This window comes from Zingiber officinale, chromosome 8A (genome assembly GCF_018446385.1).
Source record: "Zingiber officinale cultivar Zhangliang chromosome 8A, Zo_v1.1, whole genome shotgun sequence".
Taxonomy (NCBI): Eukaryota; Viridiplantae; Streptophyta; class Magnoliopsida; order Zingiberales; family Zingiberaceae; genus Zingiber; species Zingiber officinale.
Genome location: NC_056000.1, coordinates 70,116,194 through 70,136,473, shown reverse-complemented (window position 1 = coordinate 70,136,473; position 20,280 = coordinate 70,116,194). Strand labels below are relative to the sequence as shown.

Here is a 20,280-nt window from a genome sequence, read left to right as displayed (position 1 = left end):
CAAACAGTTTGGTTTCATCAAGAACGAAGATGATTCTTGTGTCTACAAGAAGGTAGTTGGGAACACAGTTGTCTTCCTCATATTGTATGTGGATGACATACTACTCATTGGGGTAACATCTCTTTGCTTCAGTCTGTGAAGACTTGGCTAGGAAGTTGTTTCTCAATGAAGTACTTAGGTGAAGCATCTCGTATTCTGGAATACAGTTCTATAGAGAAAGATCTAAGAGATTGCTTGGCCTAAGTCAGAGTACATATAATGACAAGGTACTCCTTCGGTTTGCCATGCAGAACTCCAAGAAGGGATTTTTGCCTATGTCACATGGCGTGAGTCTTTCGAAGACTCAAGGTCCTTCTTCTAGAGAGGAGAGAGACCGCATGGATCAGATCCCTTATGCCTCAGCCATAGGGTCTATCATGTACGTCATGCTATGTACTCGACCTAATGTCTCGTATACTTTGAGCATAACGAGCAGATACCAGTCAGATCCAGGTGAAAGTCACTGGATAGTGGTCAGGAATATTCTTAAGTACTTATGAAGGACTAAAGAATATTTCTGGATATATGGAGGCAATAATGAGCTAACTGTAAAGGGTTACAGTGATGCCAGCTTCCAGACCGATCGGGATGATTAAAGATCACAGTCGAGGTTCGTGTTTTGCTTGAATGGTAGTGCTATGAGCTGGCAGAGTTCACAGCAGTTCTACAACGTTTCCATCTCATTCGAGAGATTATCGATAGAGGAGATGTGAAGATTTGCAGAGTATCTATAGAAGCTAACATCGTAGATCCCTTGACCAAGGCTTTGGCACAGAGAAAGCATGATGGTCACACTAGGTCATTAGGCCTTAGAGCCTATACTGATTGGCACTAGTGCTAGTGGGAGATTGTTAGTTAGAGCCCAAGAGCCAATCATTTGATGATTGTATGGACTCATTGTATCATATTCTTGTATATTAATAAAGGCATTTGATTTTGGTTATTATACTTACTTGTATTAGTGTCAAATAAACTAAGTATAATAACGTCCCTGAGTAGAGTGTTCTTACCTATATCAATCGATTGGTTGAATCGATAGTGAGATGATATAGGGAACACTACTCTAAATCATTCCTAGTCGAGTATTAACATTCAAGGACAATGTTAATACAATAAGACTAGCATGTAGGTCAGCTCGATGACTTGATCTCACAAGTCATGGATATAGAGATATCAAGCTGACACATGGGTATGCATTAGAGAATGTATACTGAATGACCCGCCATGAGAAAGTATCATGGATCGTTATATGAGTGTCATATACTTTCTCATGTGGCTATTAGTATGACTATTAGTCCTTTGACCTGAAGTCACCATGGATCCCTACATAAGGAGTTATGTACTTTGGTTTCGTCAAACGTCACCCGTAACAGGGTGGACTATAAAGGCGATTACTGGGTATGTAACAAATTATGCAGAGGGATGTGAGTGATGTAGATGGGATCTATCCCTCCCATATGACGGGAGCGACATCAATATTCTTGATAGAGTTAGACCACGAAGTGCATGGCCATGCCCAAATGAGTCAACATTAGATGTTGAACTCATTTGATCGAGTGAGTCTACTTGGAGTTCAAGATTTAGATTGATTAGAGGATGACACGGTCTATGCCTCACATTGGTCAATCCAGATGTCAAGGATAGAAGGACAATGTCACATATTGTGAGGAGTCACAATTAGTAGTCACAAGGTGATGTTGGATCTCAACACTCTTGTAACTTGGGTAGCAATGATGTATTGCTAGATGCCGCTCATTGCTTATATTTCTAAAGGAGTTTAGGAACATTGCCAACGTTACAAGAACCTATTGGGTCACACACAAAGAACAAGTGGATGGAGATTAGGTTCATATGATGAACCAAGAGGATTAGATTCATTTGATGAATTAAATTGGATTAAGAGTAATCCAAATTTGGCTAACTTGAGTTAGACTCAAGTTGATTCATGTGTTCAATGAGTCTAATTTAGATTATGATTCATTGAATCAATTTAATTAAATAAATTAGATTCATTATATTAAATTGGCTTGAATTAAATGGTTGGATTAGATCAACCATGAGAGAGATTAAGTCAAGTTTGACTTGACTTGAGAGGAAGAGGAAGAGTCAAGTTTGACTTGACTTTGCCACATCATATGTGTGACTTGGCATTAAGTGGCCAATGATGATGTGCCACATCATCATAGTTAATACATGATTATGTCACCTAATGGAAGTTACACTTCCTTCTTTGTTTTAATGTGGCCGGCCACATTAATGAGAGTAATTACTCTCATTGTGGCCGGCCACTCAAAATGAAGGGAGTTGATGTTTTTCATTTTAATTGTTATTAACTCCTTCTTCTTCCTCCTTGGGTGGTCTCTCTTCTCTCCATGGTGCTGTTGCCGTGAGGTTCCAAGAGTGGAGAGGGTGATTTGAGTTCCCAAAAGTAGAAAGGGTAAGTGAAGGTCACATAGAAGAGTGTTCTTGGTTTTTATCCTCTCTTCTTTGATCTCCTTTCTTCTTCCATTCCATCCGAGAGCCCTAGAAAGTGCTAGCACACTTGGGGTCTCTCTTCTCCATCCTTGAGTGCTAGAGAGCACTCCTTGTTCGTGTGGATATCATTAGAGGAGTGTCTACGTTGACACTCTCGAGATCCGGCGTACCGTTGGACGAGCGGGATTTGCGAAGGGCACGCTTCAAAGGTAAAAGCTCTCAACACATAGATCTAGGAGTAGATCTAAAATTTTTGAAACTCGTACTTGTATTTCGTTCGGTTTTCCTTGCACGGATCTACGGCTTTGGGTAATTCGGGGTTTCCGCGACGCGAAAAGCGGTTTTCGCGGCCCGAAGAACCCAACAACTTTGATATCTGCTAACCATGCCCATGACAAAACAGATATCCGGTCTCGTGCATAGCATACATTAGGCTTCCGACAGCCGAAGCATAAGGAACTGCCTTCATGTCCTCTATCTTCTTTGATGTCTATGGAGACATCTCTTTAGATAAAGATACTCCATGCCTAAAAGGTAGAAAACCTTTCTTGGAGTCTTGCATGCTAAAACGAGCAAGGATTGTATCGATATATGAACACTACAAGAAAATTGGGATTCTACAACACTTAAACGACAACGCTTTTTATAAAAAGCGTTGTCTATTTTTTTTTAACAATGCTTTTAGTGAAAAGCGTTGTCTATTTCATTATTTTCTTATTAATAGACAACGCTTTTCTAAAAACCGTTGTCTATTAGTGATTTTTACGGATCAAAGACAATGCTTCGTAAAAAGCATTGTCTATTAGACTTTATTTTAGTGTCTACGACAACGTTTTTTAAAAAGTGTTGTCTATTGTTAAGTTCTCATTTAAATCTTGATTAATACAAACCGTTGGATCTAAGTAAGGAGTAGAAAATCCGAACCCTTCTCCCAACTCCTATCTTCCGATCATTTTTTATCCCGAACCCTTCTCCCAACTCCTCATCTCACGCGGCCTTCTCCATCCAACTCCTCTCCGGCGAACCACTCCTCCGAACTCCTCTCCGTCAAGACCACACCTTCGTCAAGCGGCAGATCCCGGTGCTGAGGCGATCAACCACGATAGATCGACCCCTCTCTTCGCCTCCTTCGCCCCTGACGAAGGTATGTTGCTACCGCTGTTTTTCTTGGGGCCTAAAATCGAAGTCTCGTTAGGGGAATTCGGAACCTTCGGCAGCCTCTCTTCCCTCCGGCGAACGTTCACTGCACTTAGGGTAGAGCAGGCGCATCAACTCTCTTCTTCATCTGCATCACCAAGCTACCCTTTGCTTAGCCGATTCCCTTGCTATTGGGTTCACCTGCAAGTAATCCTCGCGCACTGATCTCTTCTCGCTATCAGAAGGTCCTTTCTTAGGTTCTTCTCCACTGATTATCTTCTCTTGTCGTTCTTTGTTTACTCGGTAATGTTGAACTTGAGCTCTTGGGGATCTTAGTTAATGGTTGCCTGTGGGTGGGAAAGTTGCTCTTTTTTTGTCTTCTTGTTGTAGTGCTTTAGGGCTTTGTTTCTGAGGTGATGGTTCTTGGTGTTAGGGATTCTTGGTGATCTATTTTCTCCCTTGTGATCGGCAGTTTTGATGGATATACATTGTTTCTTTAATTCTTTCAGGTGTCAGTTAAACTTCGAATTGTAGAGCAAGTTTTCCTTTTAATTCTGTCTATTGTTGGTTCAGGATAGATTCTAAACATGAGCCGTGTCTTTCAAGAGAAGAATGTAAGTGATCAATATAATTGTTCGGATAGATGGGTGAAATTATTTCATCTACTGTATGATTTTAGATGAGAATGATGGTGGAATTACATGCAAAGCCTTTCCCTTGCTGATACAAAATCCATTTGCATCTTATCATATGCTTCTGAAACCAAAAAAAAAAATGGAAAAGAAGGCTTATATAGTTATATAACAGAACAATTCAATCTTGTGAAATATACTTGCATTCCAAAAGAACCTGTGCCCTCTAGCAAGACCTTCTGCATGGCTTCCAACTCAATTGTCCTGTCTTCTATTTCCTGTATGCATGAAGTAGTGTCATGACACTGATACCTGAAAACTTGTGTCAGTGTTTATGCACATTCAATTGGACCTTGGTTCTATTGATTGCAAATCGAAGTTGCCCAAGTTCAGTTTGTAGGTGATCAAAGAACTCTTTGTTTAATCTGCAGTGATTGTGTCAAATAAGTTACAAGATGATATAAGAGATAAACCTTGTTCTAGAGCTATCATAAGATGATTGTAGCAATTTGCTGGTGTATTATACTATTAAATCTATCTATCCTTGGGGATCGCCTCAATCATCCTTTTTCACAATAGTCTTTTCTTCTGTTTTTACCTCAATATTATGTACTAAGTTTTTAGCAAAGATAACTGGGGAGACCTTGAAACTACAAGAACCTTCCCTTGTTAAGACCTTGAAACTACAAGAACCTTCCCTTGTTAAGACCTTGAAACTACAAGAACCTTCCCTTGTTAGTTTTCTACACCTGAATTTGTCACTGTTAAGAATTGATTAGGATACTAAATTCACAAAGTTGTCAAGTAAAGGTGCAACACATATTTTATGATCCGACAAGGTTGGACATTTGCTAACAACTCCTTCATGATCATGCTTGATTAGGCTTCAATCATGAGACAAGAGTGCAGAAAGCAAGAGAGCATGCTTACAGTGCATATAGAATAATAGAACCAAACAGCAAGGCCAGAAGAAATGAAGAGAGAAGTCTATTTTGATTGTGTTGCCAATTATATCACAAAGATATGTACAACGACAATACTGCAAGCTACTTGAAATTATTTCACAGGTCTATATCAATTGGGTCTTCAGTTTATCATTTGGAATTACATGCAAAGCCTGCTATTTTCACTTTTAATCTATTTGAAACTTGTGATATTTAATCTTTGTTGTTTACATATCTTGTTTGTCATAATCAAACTATTTTTGTTCCAACTTGTTTCACATATAGCTGCCAGTATTTGCTTCTAATGCTTGTTATTTACATATCTTGTTTCTCATAATCAGATTTTTCCCTCTAAATTGTTTCATACATATCTTCCCAGTCTTACTTGCAGTAGAAGGTAACATATTAGTGTTTTATTGATTTAACACAACTGTTTGTGTTGTAATTTAGATGACTAGACTTCTGGACATACTGGAAGATTACTTGCTATACCGTGGTTACCAATATTGATTGATGGGAATACTGGGGGAGAAGAACGGGATGCTTCCATTGAAACATTTAATCAACCTGGAAGCCAAAAGTTCATTTTCTTACTTTCTACAAGAGCTGGTGGATTGGGAATTAATCTTGCTACAGCAGATGTTGTCATTCTCTATGATAGTGACTGGTATTCCTCTTCCATTATGTGAATCCTGTTGCTACATTTATGCTCATCACTAAATTGTTATGGATACCTCTACTAGGAATCCACAAGTTGATTTGCAAGCACAGGATCGTGCTCATAGAATTGGGCAAAAGAAAGAAGTTCAAGTGTTCCGTTTCTGTACTGAGGTATCATAATATTTCAGTTTAGTTTAACAGTTTAACGATGTTTTTGAATCATTTGACATATCTAAAATGCAGTTTGCAATTGAGGACAAAGTGATAGAGAGAGCATACAAGAAGCTTGCACTTGATGCCTTGGTTATTCAACAAGGACGATTAGCAGAATAGAAAAGTAATGATTTTTTCAAAGAGCTTACTAATGTGGTTCAAGCAATTTATCCATTATCTATCAGTTTTTTTGTTTCTAATCAATAACTTCCTCGATGTAGCTGTTAATAAAGATGAACTTCTACAAATGGTTAGATTTGGTGCTGAAATGGTTTTTAGCTCCAAGGACAGTACAATAACTGATGAGGATATCGATCGTATCATAGCTAAAGGAGAAGAAGTGACTGCTGAACTTGATGTGAAAATGAAAAAGTTTACAGAGGATGCGATAAAGTTTAAGATGGATGACAGTATGTTGATTCCTTTCTGATAGCAATTCCTAGATATTTCCTTGGATGACTTATGTAATTTCTATTTTTTGTTACAGCTGCTAACTTGTTACGTGGTCAGAATTCTATTATTTTGGTATGAGTTTGAAATCATTAGCTGAGTTGATTATATGTAAAATTCGAATCTAGACATGGTAAAAGAAAAATAATAGTTTCGTAAATATAAAAATAATGATTTTTAAATTTTTTTAAATTTTTTTTCTTTAAAACGACAACGCTTTTAAAGCGTTGCAAAAAGTGTTGTCTTTGTAAAAAAACAACAACGCTTTTAAAATGTTGTAATAGTGTTGTCTTTGCAAAACATGACTACGCTTTTAAAGCGTTGTCTTCGCTACAAACGACAACGCTTTAAAAGTGTTGTCGTTGAGCAGACTTTTAACAACAGTGCCTTTAACAACGCTTTTTCTGGCACAAAGACAACGCTTTAAAAGCGTTGTCTATTAGCTTTTTTCTTGTAGTGGAAGCTTGGGGCAAGCACAGCATCCTTTTCTTGCGATCCCTTATTACTTTGATCCCAAGAATATGTGTGCATTCTCCTAAGTCCTTCATATCAAATTATTTGGACAATCATACCCTTACTTCTGACAATACTATGATATTATTTTCAACTAACAAAATGTCATCTATATATAGTACAAGAAATACTACCACGTTTCCATCACACTTCTTGTATACACAAGACTTATCCGGACACTGAATAGATCCATACGACTGGATTACTTTATTAAACCGGATGTTCCAAGACCTTGAAGCTTGTTTCAGTCCATAAATAGACCGATTTAGCTTACACTCTAGATGCTCTTTGTCTTTTTCAATGAATCCCTCTGGTTGCTTCATATGGATGTTTCTTCAAGACTTCCATTAAGGAAAGCTGTCTTGACATCCATTTGACAAACCTCATAATTCATATGAGCGGCAATAGATAAGAGTATCCGGATAGATTTAAGCATAGCTACTGGCAAAAAGGTTTCCTCATAATCGATTCCCTTTTTCTAAGTATACCCTTTCATAACAAGACTTGCTTTGAAGGTTTCCACCTTCCCATCTATCCCTCTTTTCCTTTTGTAGATCCACTTACATCCAATAGCTTTTACACCATTTAGTGGTTCTACAAGCTCCCAGACTTTATTAGAATACATAGATTATATTTCAGAATTCATTGCTCTTTGCCAAGATACTGCATCTTTATTTTTGAGTGCTTCATCATATATCCGGGGATCAGGTTCATGTTCACCAGGGATCTAAGTCCGAAGACTCTCCCAAAAACATGAATCTCTCAGGTTGTCTCACAACCCTCCCACTACAACGAGGCACTGTTTGTGGTTGTGTATCATTTGTGATACGTGTTGCAGTTTCTTGTGATATTTCATCTTGTACTGTTGGTACTAAAGTAGACGTGTCCTCTCTAATTTCTTTTAGAACAATTTCACTCATGGGCTTATGGTTCATTACATAATCTTCCTCTAAAAATCAAGCATTGGTACTAACAATGATCTTCTGATTTTTAGGATTATAAAACAATCCACCTTTCGTTCCCTTAAGATATCCCACAAACAGATAAGCTTCTGTACATGATTCCAACTTGTCAGTATCTTCCTTCAGCACATGTGCTGGACTATCCCATATCTAAATATGACTCAGACTAGGCTTACGTCCATTCCACAATTCCATGGGAGTAGAGGGTACTGATTTAAAAAGGTACCATATTCAAAATGTACACTGCTGTTTCTAGAGCATATCCCCAAAATGAATTTGGTAATTCTGAATAACTCATCATCGATCTAACCATTTCCATAAGAGTCCTATTCCTTCATTCTGTCACACCATTTTGTTGGGGTATATCAGGTGCAGACAATTGAGATTGAATCCCGACCTCTGATAAGTAATTCTTAAACTCTCCAAAGAGGTATTCACCACCACGATCAGATCGTAGTGTTTTGATACTTTTATCATGATGTTTCTCCACATCAGCTCTGTACTCTTTGAATTTATCAAAGTACTCAGACTTACGGCGCATCAAGTAAATGTACCCGCATCTTGAATAATCGTCTATAAAGGAGACAAAATATTCGAAACCACCTCTTGCCTAAATCGATATAGGACCACACAAATCAGAATAAACCAGTTCTAACACATCTTTGGCTCTATACATCTTGGCCTTTAAAGGTCTCTTGGTCATTTTACCCTCCAAGCAAGATTCGCAAGTTGGAAAGTTTTCCAACACTAATAAACCCAAGAGTGCATCGGCTATTAGCCTTTGAATCCTACTTAAGTTAATATGACCAAGCCTTAGATGTCAAAGATATGTTTGGTTCATTTTCGAAGGTTCCTTTTTCTTATTAGAATTAAAAGATGTGTTATTAATTTTCATTTGTTGCTTTGTGGGAGAAATTGGATTTAGAGTATACAAATTGCCTACTAATGTACCAAAACAAATAATAACCCTATTCTTCTTGATAACTACTTTGTCATCAAAAGAAATAGAATATCTATCCATAAACAATTTAGAAACTGAAATTAAAATTCTTTCTAAAAGTTGGTACATAAAGATAATTTCTTAAAATCAAATTTCTATTCCTATCGAATGATAAGTAGACGTCTCTCACTACAGCAGCCGCCACTTTCATAGCATTACCCATGTAAACGATTATCTCTCCCTCATATAGTCGTCGGATTTCCTGGAACCTCTGCAATGTATTGCAAACATGATCAGTGGCTCCTATATCTACACACCAAGTGCTGGTAGATAACACTATTAAACATGTTTCAACTACTAGAGAATAAGATATACCTTTATTGTTCTCTCTCCTATGAGGGCAGTCCGCCTTTCAATGTCCTGACTGCTTGCAAATGAAGCACTTGCCCTTTGGCTTCTTCACTCCTGCTTTAACTCCAGTACCTAGAGGTTTGTTCACCTTCTTTGCTGAGCCAGTTTGTTTCTTCTTCTTCTTGCCTTTCGACTTAGAAGTAAAAACATTTTCAGCAAAGTGAATTTGAGAATTGTGACGAAATAACCCTTCTGCTATCTGAAGTTCTGTCAGTAGTTCTGCTAATGAATACATCCTTTTATTCATATTGTAGTTCAGGTGGAACTGCTCAAAACTTTTGGGTAACATTTGGAGACTAATATCGACCTAGGTTTCCCCATCAATTTCAGCTCCAAGGATTTATATCTCGTTTAAGTAAGTCATTATCTTTAGGATATGATCCCTAACGGGCGTTTCCTCAGATATGGTGGATGTCATCAATTTTCTCATTGCCTCTTGCCTAGCAGCTCGATTCTGGTGTCCGAAGAGTTCCTTGAGATTGTTCATCATGTCATAGGCAGTAGGCAAGTCCTGATGCTGATGTTGCAGCACATTTGACATCGAAGTCAAAATGTAACCCACGTCATCTCATCTGCCTTTACCCATTTCTTATGATACTCAATCTCCTTTTAAACCTATGATCTTTTATATGTCTTTCCAATGTGGGACTTTAATTGTATTCCGAACAATCCTCCCCTCCAACAAAGAATCACCATTACTCTCATGGTCTAGACCTCTCCGCAAGAATCTGGATCTGATCACTCTTAACCAGCTCCGGGCCTCTCCTAAAAAAAATGGGTAGATCCACTACCTTAACAATCCTCGTAGTGTTGGCCCCACAGAAATGGAGGGAGGTAAATGTAAGTACACAAATGGTAGGTGCATGGTGGGGTAAATTTCAAGTCATCAGTGCCTGAGAATCAATCCCTAACCATTACTCCAAAGATGTCATGCGCCCACCTCTGAGACTCCCCTCAAGCATCCACATCTGGTCACTCTTGACCCTCATTGGGCCTCCCCGTAAGCATCTCATCACTCTTAACTTGCTCCGGGCCTCCCCTTAAGCATCCTGTTACTCTTGATCTCCTGCGGGCCTCCTCGCAAGCATCCGATCACTCTTGACATTCTTGGACTTCTCTTGCCTTATATCCGATCTTTTGACCTGTAAAGACTTCTTCTTGGATCTAGCCCTTAACTTTCTTGAACTTCTTTTATCCTGCAAACTTGTAACTCAAGTTAGATCCAACATATTAACCTAAACTTAAATAATTGTTAATCATATAAACTTCTCATCCAGGGCATGACTACACCAACAATCTCTTCTTTTTTTATTTTGACAATCTATTTAAGTTTAAACCAATTTTCAATATATGATAATATCAATAAGATGATATCAATACAGTAAGCATAAAGATTGCAATCTCAAGTCATAATCAATAGGCATGAAAAAATCATGTCATAATAAACATGAATTTAAATACAATAATTCTCCTCCTTTGCCAAATATCAAAATGAAGTTAATACGGATAGGAAAAAAACTATGATAATGAAAGTAAACTCCCCCTCAATATATGCACTCAAAAGAAATAGGGCACACCCCTATATTATATAAACAAATACATAATCAAGGAAGGAGACCTCCCCCTAAACCTATGGAATGATAGGGTACACCTTGTATCATGCAAGCAAATAATCATTCAATGGAGTACACCCCCTTACCACAAAAAAAAAAACAAGCAATCAAGATGGAGTACACAAAAATGACACATATGTTATATCACATATGAATAGTAGCTACAACCCACCAAAATATTTTATAGAAACTAAAATCATCCATACAATAAGTGTTGATAACACATATCAAATAGGAACATAAAACTCAATCAAATCATCACCAGCAGGAGGATCAAATCATCACCAGCAGGAGGATCAATATCAATCTTATGATAAACATCACTCAGAGGATCAACAACAATCAGAGGAACAACAATCGCTAGAGGAGAAGAGTAAGGAGGACGACCCAACATCCATGAGCGCACTAGAATAGTCAAAGAAGTAACGCTCGTCTAAAGATCAATCTATCGGCGCCCAATAGTCGCAAGCTCTGTGCGCATCTCAGTCATATAAAGGGCACGATCCATGCACAATTCCTCAAAGCGTGTGTAAAATACGGTACCCAAATAATATTAAATAATAGGGGTTATTGGACGAATAACCTTAATAGAATTTTTAGAAATTTTTAGAAATTTTCTGAGATTTAATCGGAGTTCGTATGATGTAGGTTAAGAGGATCAATTATTGGGTTACGAAAAAGCCTATCTAATCTACCCAAACGAGGAAATGTTTAAAAATTTTATTGCTTTTCCTTTTCTTTTATTTCCATCTGTGCCCTAAAATCCACGCCGACACCCGATTCCCCTCTTCTTCATCTCTCTCGCACACGGACAGCCCAACGCCACCTCTCCCTTTTCTCTCTTGGTTCCGGCCACCCCGCCGCCGCCCTCTCCACCGGACCTCACCTCTCCTGGTTGAGGACACCGGGAGCTCGCCGGAGATCGAGCGTCTAAGTCTCCCATTCGGTCGTGCCCTAGTTTTGATCCACCGCCCGACTCCACAAGTAGATCGTGTTGGCGCCTTGTGAGCCACCGCTGACTGGGCTTCTTTGTCATCCCCTCAATCTTGATTCCTTGCATTGTCTCATTGTCGCTCCTCCTGATCGATCACCACAGAGGCAGCTGTCGTCGGGCATTGTTGTCAACCGGGAAAAGGATCGACACCAGGGACTGGGCTAGCATTCCCTCTCATGTACGGATCCAAGCGGCACCTCTTCCACCAGAGAGTAGTGCCTCCTTCCCCATCTCTGTCGCGAGACATCGTGATGCTGTTGATTGTTGGCACCAGTCAAGGCATAGCTGGCGGTCACTGCTCTTCCGTCCATAAGAAGATCCACGGTTGCGGTGATACTATCTAAATTTTGACGACCATGTTAGACTGGTGATCCTTGAGGTGATGAGGGCTGATGGAAGATTTACCATTGTTGGAGAAGGAGACAAGCTATCAGCCATAGAGGTAATGCAATCTATAGGTTATGGATTTTGAATGCTAGGTTCTTGTTTAGGGTTTTTAATTCATGTAAGAATCTGAAATATGGAAGGGAAAATGGTGATGATTGGGTTTGGTTAATTTTGAATAGCTTGGTAAATTCATTTGTATGTTAGATGAATTGTTCTGTTCAAGGGTTTCTTGGATTGTAAGAATTAAGGAGTTGATTGGTGGATTAAAGATAACTTATCATCTAATTAGATTTGGATCATTAGGTGGATTAATTTGTGCTTGAGGCTAGATTGTGATTGACTTGGATTTCTTTATTAGGTTAGAGATTTATTAATCTGTTGTTGATAGGGATTTAATTTTCAGCCTCTTGTGGTTGGGTTTGTGACATTTAGTAAATGGATTGCTAAATGAATCAATTTAAGAGTTGATCATGTTGGGTTAAATCTAATCTAACCACTGGAGTTGGGTGAATCGAGATTCATAGTTCGATTAGGGATTTCCCGTAATTAAGTTGGGTTTGGGTTTAGTTTGTTGCTACTTATGAGATTAGCTTAATTGTACAGTATATGATTTGTAGGACGTTGTTTTGAAGCGAGCACTTCGACGTGGAGATTATTTAGCTCGATCTACGTATAAAGGCGGGTACTTCTTGCTTTGTTTTCTTTTAGTACTTTGACCTTGGTGCATGAACTATTTTGGATAAGAAACTTTTTTTACCTTGACTCCACTCTTATTTTTCCTGCCCTTGATACTTCCACTCGATCTTTGAGATATTCATTTCCGTATCTATACAGTCTCTCGTTGTTATCTATGATACGTAGCAGATACTAGATACCATGTTTGTATGTTTTGATTGTTATTTATTTATGTTTCGTATTGAGCATGCTGGTTTCATGTAGCATACCTAATTTCTGCCTATATTTGTATGATGACTGTTGTATATTGCGCATCATATCATGGCATGCATGTCAACGACCAATTCTCCCTTGCGGTCGAGAGAGTCGTTGACCAGGGCAGCATCCTCGGCCACTCGAGAGAGTGGTAGCTGGAGTTGATGCCGCTTGTCCTGTCGAGCCGCGCTCGTCCACGTGTGGGTAGTGGTAGCTGGAGTTGCGAGCAGCAGGGACCCCCTTCGCTGTGTAGCTAATTAGCTACTTAGCACATATCCATCCGGTCACTCGAGCGTAGTGGCGGCCTTTGGGTGATACAGTTGTCATCGATCCTGCCTCTCGACCATACAGGGGTCATGGTGCAGAGAAGTGGGCGGGGTGACCATCCGTGCATATGCTGTTATTATACATGTTTTGGTTGTTGCTGTTTACATATGCTGTTATTCCTTACTTATGCTGCTGTGGTATGTTTATGCTGTCGGTGTTTCTTGCTGTTGTTCACTTATACTGATATGCTGTCTTATGTTGAGATATTCTCTCGTTGTAGGTGGTTAGACCTTGGTTTATTTATTGGAAATGTCTATATACCTTACACATTACCTCTGTAGTTATGAGCAGTACTGTAGCAGATTAGTTCTACTCCTGACTCTCTATTACCTAGCCTAGGATATGGTTTCAGGTATGAGTATTGATTATGGTTTTATTTTGTATCTGCTACTTCCCTTTTGAGACTGTATTCCTTTTGGTATTCTCTATTCGTTTATATATGTTCATGCACTATCATTCCTTACCCGCTGAGTTCCAATACTCACCACCTCACAAATTGGTTTTCTTTCATCAGGTAGCAGTAGATGATTCATGGATTCTTAGAGAGATGTCGGCTGCCAGTCCTAGGTCCTACGTTATATCGATTTTATTTCCGCTTTACTTGTATTTTTAGTATACAGGGATTTTAGGTATTGTATGAATTAGTTTGTGTTTGGAGTTTGATTCGTAGTGTTTTGCTTTCGTGCTCTTATGGTTGTGTATGCCTAATTGGCTAGTAAACTTTGGTCATGGATTGTGGGTTCTCTCCGTATTTTCAGCTGTGCATGTTTATTTTGTTCCAGCCGAGTGGGCTGATGATATAAACTGCGTGGTTATGTTTATTTTGTTCCAACCAAGTGGGCTGATGATATAAACTGCGTGGTTGTGTATATATTCCAATCATATGTGGCTGATGTATATTTTGTATGTAGTAATGCTTCAGATTGTCACCCATACAGGGGAGATATTGTCGAAATTTTTTTTTCAGACAGAGACTCCTCTAGGGGCGTGACAGCATGTATTCATGGTCTCTTCGAGCTCAAGATGTGAGACCGAAGGTCATCATCCTCATCATATGCATCGTATGTGGCATCATCCTCTTGATCAGTGACTTCAGGATCTCTAGGAATGGCGGGTGCCTACCCCCAACTTGTGGTCGTGGTTTCAGCCCCTCACCTAATTGACGACCATCAATCCATCTCACGCGATCTCCATTAGCCTCCATGATAGCTAATGAAAAAGATCGAACTGAAACCCTAGAATACTTCTTTGTCATCAGTTGCAACCTGCCATATGAGACATCGATGTCCAAGGATGCCAACCACTCCTTGATGAGATGACTAAACAGCATATGAACGGTGCTATGGATAAGTGTACTGAAATGAGTGATGTAATGAAACATGTTCAATGATATATTAATGTCAAGAGTATGATCAAAGGCATAAAACATGAAGAGTTGGGAAGGTTGAATGAAAGCCAATGCACGAGTCACAATGGATAAGAGGCAATTGATAACAACTTTGAACAACGCATTGTCCTTAGCTCATATCTCAAGTGCAGAGAAACTGGTGACAACAACACTAGGGTCATCTGGACAAGGTTGTCTATAGAAATGCTCATACATAGAGGATATAGAGAGATGCTCAAAAGGTGGAGACAAAAGCTCAAGTAATGTGGGATAAAAAAAAACATCTGTAGATGGACGCCACTCTAAAACTTTTGAAGGATCATAGGAGAAAAGTCGATATTGTGTTTAGCAATGCGAGTTTGGTATTTCAAGTTAATGTCGCACTATAAGAAAATTAAAATTTCACAACACTTAAAAAGCAATGTTTTTTTATAAATGTGTTATCTTTTTTTACAACACTTTTAGAGAAAAGGATTGCCTATATTTTATATTTCTTATTAAAGACAATACTTTTTCAAATAAACGTTGTCTATTAGAATTTTTTTAGGTCAAAATAATACTTTTTAAAAAACATAGTCTATCAATATTTTTTTAATACTATGTCACCAAACTTCCCTCGTCAAAGTCTCCCTTCGTGAAAACTATAGCTAATTAAAACCTTAGTCTTCAAAACTCTATCTCCGCCAAAACTCCAAAAATCATCTCTACCGAAACCCACCTCCACACCTCCTCCGCCACTCCTCTGTGTCATCCCTCACTCCATCTTCTCCTATCAAGTAGACACCTAACCTCATCTTATCGACACCAACACAAGTCATTGTCTTCTTCTCCATCTTCCTCCTTTCCCACATTCGGCCAACTACCTCCTCTCCATCACCGCCGGTGGAGCTACTTATTCGCATCTCTCCTATTCGGGTTAGAAGAGGAGAGGTCATAGCTTCCTTCCAGCAACCCCCATTCCCTCTCCACATTTTTTGTCTAATTTTTTGCATCCTTCTCTATTGCTTCTATGCAACTGAAGTGGAGGATGGCAATCGTTTCTGTAGTTTTTGTTTTCTTTGCATGAATCCTTGCCTATTTTTGTTCAAAGATTTTTGTTTCTTATTAAGATGCAAGATTCATTTTTTATGTAAGGAAGCTCTTGTAGCTGCTAAGACTTGGGAAAGAAATTGTGGTTCTTTGTTTCATTCTTTTGTTAGTCAAGTTATATGATATCATATTTGGAATTATTAATACTTCCATGGAGTTCTATTTACTCATCTGCTATAGTCTGATCCTTCCATTTGATAGATCTGTTTCTTTCCTAGCATTTCATTCGCTTTAATGAATCAATCTTGAATCTTTTTTCCATAGTAATGAAGTGTTGCTTGTTTAGCATCTCAACTTAAACTAGTTTAATATTGTTAAACAAGTTCAAAAACAAGTCATCAATTCTTCATTGGTTATTTTCAATTCAAGATCATCAAATGTTTGATGAAATGCCTCAACCATTTGTCCTACTTTAGTTTTGCATTTTCTTTAGCTTAGAATCTTGCAATGCTTTGTTAATTGAATGCTTCATGTTTCTCTTATGTTCATGTCATCATTTAAATACAATTAGGTTATAGATTAGATGTTTCTTTAATGCTTTATGTTTCGTTAAATGCTTTACTTAATTTATGTTGCTTTTATTTTTAATTTTTAGTTTCTATTTTTTTTTAATGAAATGATAACTGAATTATTTATAGAAAATATTGACTTTCATGGCATATAAATCAGTACTTATTTTCAATTGCATACTTGTGTTCTTATAGTCAATATACATTGTGAAGGTTGTAAGGATAAGGTCAAGAAAAGGTGCAGGAGGTTCAAGGTAAGTTGTGGGGTTTAACTGTACTTTATTTGTGGTCTAATTAGTTTGTTGTTTGACTGGATTCATGTGGTACATGGTAAGTGTCTTAGATTCTTTTAACTCGACATATTACCCGTTAGTTGATTTATTGTAGTGTTGGCGACTTACCAAAGAAGGAGAATTTGAAGGTGAGGATTTGACGAAAAGAGTACAAAAGATTGTAAGCAAATTAATCTCAGTGTCATGTTAATATTTTTTTAAATAGTTTCTGGTCTTGTTTTGCAGTTTCTGATTGAATATTTTTTTATGCTATGCAGATTGGATAATTTCTATATGTGCTGGACAAATTTACAAAGTTTGTATATATCTGGATTGTGATTATTACAAATCTTCCAATGTTGTGTAGATTGGATCCAAACTTACGTGTTGCTTAAGTGTTTTTACCTTAAGATTTTTGATCTTTCACCGATCTATGTTTGTTTTCTCTGATACACAGGTTTGTTTTACCTTTGTGCAACTTATAGAAGTTTGGCCATTGTTCCTAGAGGTTTGTAAAAAAAATTATTTAGTTTTCAGGTGGATTTGTTCATATTTCTATTGATTGCCCATATTGGTAGTGTGTTTTTGCCATTCTATCTTGGACGAACATCATAATGGGAAGATATTGTGGAATTCTAAAATAGTAGCATCAACATTTCTGCTAGCACAACCATGATATGGTAGCACATATTGAAATGTGGATGTTGATTATATAAGATATTGTACATTAGGCCATGAGTTTGTTCTCCTTTTTAATGCTAAGTAAATTGTCTTGATTCCTACTTCAAAACTTTAGAGTTTATAGAATCCACTAGAGATATTGTTGCTATTCCATTTTGTGGGTCATTAGGACTAACTTACACTTTGTCTTGAATCTTTCACATGCAGTGTCTTTTCAGATATTTTAAAGGTGAATGGAGGTATTCAGAAATTCCAACGAAACAACTCAGGCATAGATGATTACAGGAGCAACAACTACATGCTATGTGGCACTGCATCCAAACCTCATAGGTGTGACTGGGAAGTACTCCAATGAAGAACTATCAAGAAGGCTTTGGGATTTAAGCGAGAAGATGGTTAAAGTCAATGAGTAAAGAATATTCAAGTTAAGAGAATAAGTAGTAACCATCAAGATCCTTTAGACTCATGCAATAAGATGTAGTCGATAGGAGTAATTTTGAGTGTCTCCTAATTAAAGTTTCTTTATATATGATCAATTATGTTTGTTATAGAAGTATAATGATGATAATATGTATATTTATCTTGATTATTTATTTAATAATATGTTGTTGATTGAAGTAGATTCATTTTCATTTATCTTTTATTTGTTTTTGGTATTAAAAGACAATAGTTAAAACCTCTTGTCTTTTGCTAAAAAAGATAACATTTTATTATACGTTGTGAAAATGTTGTCTTTGCTAAAAAAGATAGCTTTTTATGCATTGTCTTTAAAAAAGATAATGTTTTTTATGCATTATCTTTACAAAAAATAATAATGCTTTTAAAACATTGTCTTTGCTACAAACGACAATGTTTTTAAAGCGTTGTCTTTAAGCAGACTTTTAACAATAGTGCTTTTAACAACTTTTTTCAACCACATAGACAACGCTTTTAAAGCGTTGTCTATCATCTTTTTTTCTTGTAATGTCGAATGGATGCAAGTTATTATAGAACTCGACTACTAATGTCTCATTGATATAGTGTCACAATAAATAATTTTTTCCAACTGATAATGACTAACGATCCTAATGATATTGGAACAATAAATGATTTTTTTTCCAACTGATAATGGTTACATGATAATGGCTAACGATCCTAAATCAGCATCAATCGATTGGTATTTCTGAATTAATCATTGTGATTAATTTAGCGAGGTTCTATGCACACTAGGGGTGAGCAGTCAACCCGCCAAACCGACCAACCCGCTTATACAACTCGAACTGAACCGAAAAAAAAAATTCGCCGGATATAGGGTCGGATGTAGGGTCCTGATATTACATTATCTGATCTAGTAGGGTCGGATGGTTTTTTATCCCAATAACCGAACCAACCCGATCCGCGATCACCCCTACTTGTAGCAACTACTGTCGATAAGTTGCTACACGTTGTAGTAGCTATTGCCGATAAGCTGCTACACGTTTTAGTAGCTACTGCCGATAAGCTGCTACACGTTGTAGCAGCTACTGACGATTAGCTACAACAACGTGCAATGAGTAATGTCTATTATCATTTTAAAATATTTTATTTTTTTATTATTTTATATTTATATTTTATATTTCATTGGATATAGAATCGGATATCCAAATAACTGACAACTCGTCGGATATTTGATACATAATAACCACCGGATATATGGCCGGATGTAGGTCCTAATATTGTATTATCTGATCTAATAGGGTCGGATAATTTTTTATCCTAATAACCGAACTAATCTGATCCGCGATCACCCCTAATGCACACGACAAATTACTCACAATCAATTAGACTAATCAAATGGTCTAGCCAAATTGCTCATTGCAATGGATTCAAAAAGACTTTACGCTCATAAAAGAAATTATCACTAATTTATTGACTCAATTGATTGGTAAATATTAATTAATAAAAAATTCCTCAATGGATTTGCAAGATGCAAGGTAAAAGAAGTCCAAGAAGGTTAAGAGTGACTGAATGCTTGCGGGGAGGCTTAAAACAGGTCAAGAGTGATTGGATGCTTGCGGGGAGACCTGAACCAAGTCAAGAATGACTGGATACTTATAGGGAGGCTCAAACCATGTCAAGAGTGACCGGATGCTTGTAGGGAAGTCTGGAGCAAGTCAAGAGTGACCGGATACGGATGCTTTTACGGAACCCTAGAGCAGGTCAAGAGTAATTGAATGCTTATAGGGAGGTCCGAAGGATGTCAAGAGTGACCAGATGTTTGCGGGGAGGCCCAGATCATGAGAGTAATTGTGGCCCTTCGTTTGAGAAGAGGATTATTGGGAATACAATCAAAATCCCACATTGAAAAGATATAGAAAAAATCATGAGTTTAAAAAAAATTAAGATATCTCCATTGGCATGAGACCTTTTGGATAGAGTCTAAAAACAAAACTATGAAAGTTTAGTCCCAAAATGGATAATATTATACTATTGTGGAAATATATAATTCTTTTTAAACTCGTGATCTTTTCATATCTTTCCAATGTAGGACTTTGATTGTATTCCAATAATAATCTCGTCAAACAAAGGACCATCATTACTCTCATGGTTCAGGCCTCTCTACAAGCATCTGATCACTCTTGACCTATTCCGGGTCTCCTAGTAAACATTTGATCACTATTGACTTGCTCTGAGCATCCCCGCAAACATCTGTATCCGGTGACTATCAACCTGCTCCGAGCCTCCCCGTAAGTATCC

At 37.7% G+C, this 20,280-nt stretch overlaps 1 long non-coding RNA gene across 9 annotated transcripts; it reads left to right on the top strand.

The window, feature by feature from the left end:
• The first annotated feature begins 3,460 nt into the window (after positions 1–3,460).
• Positions 3,461–6,642, top strand: LOC122009449. Of its 9 annotated transcripts, none has more exons than XR_006119570.1 (5): positions 3,461–3,658; positions 5,678–5,894; positions 5,971–6,058; positions 6,131–6,224; positions 6,322–6,642. It is a non-coding gene; the product is annotated as an uncharacterized LOC122009449 (long non-coding RNA). The 9 variants fall into 9 exon arrangements; XR_006119573.1 differs by having other exon boundaries at positions 5,167–5,894; XR_006119572.1 differs by having other exon boundaries at positions 4,161–5,894.
• The last annotated feature ends 13,638 nt before the right edge of the window (positions 6,643–20,280 follow it).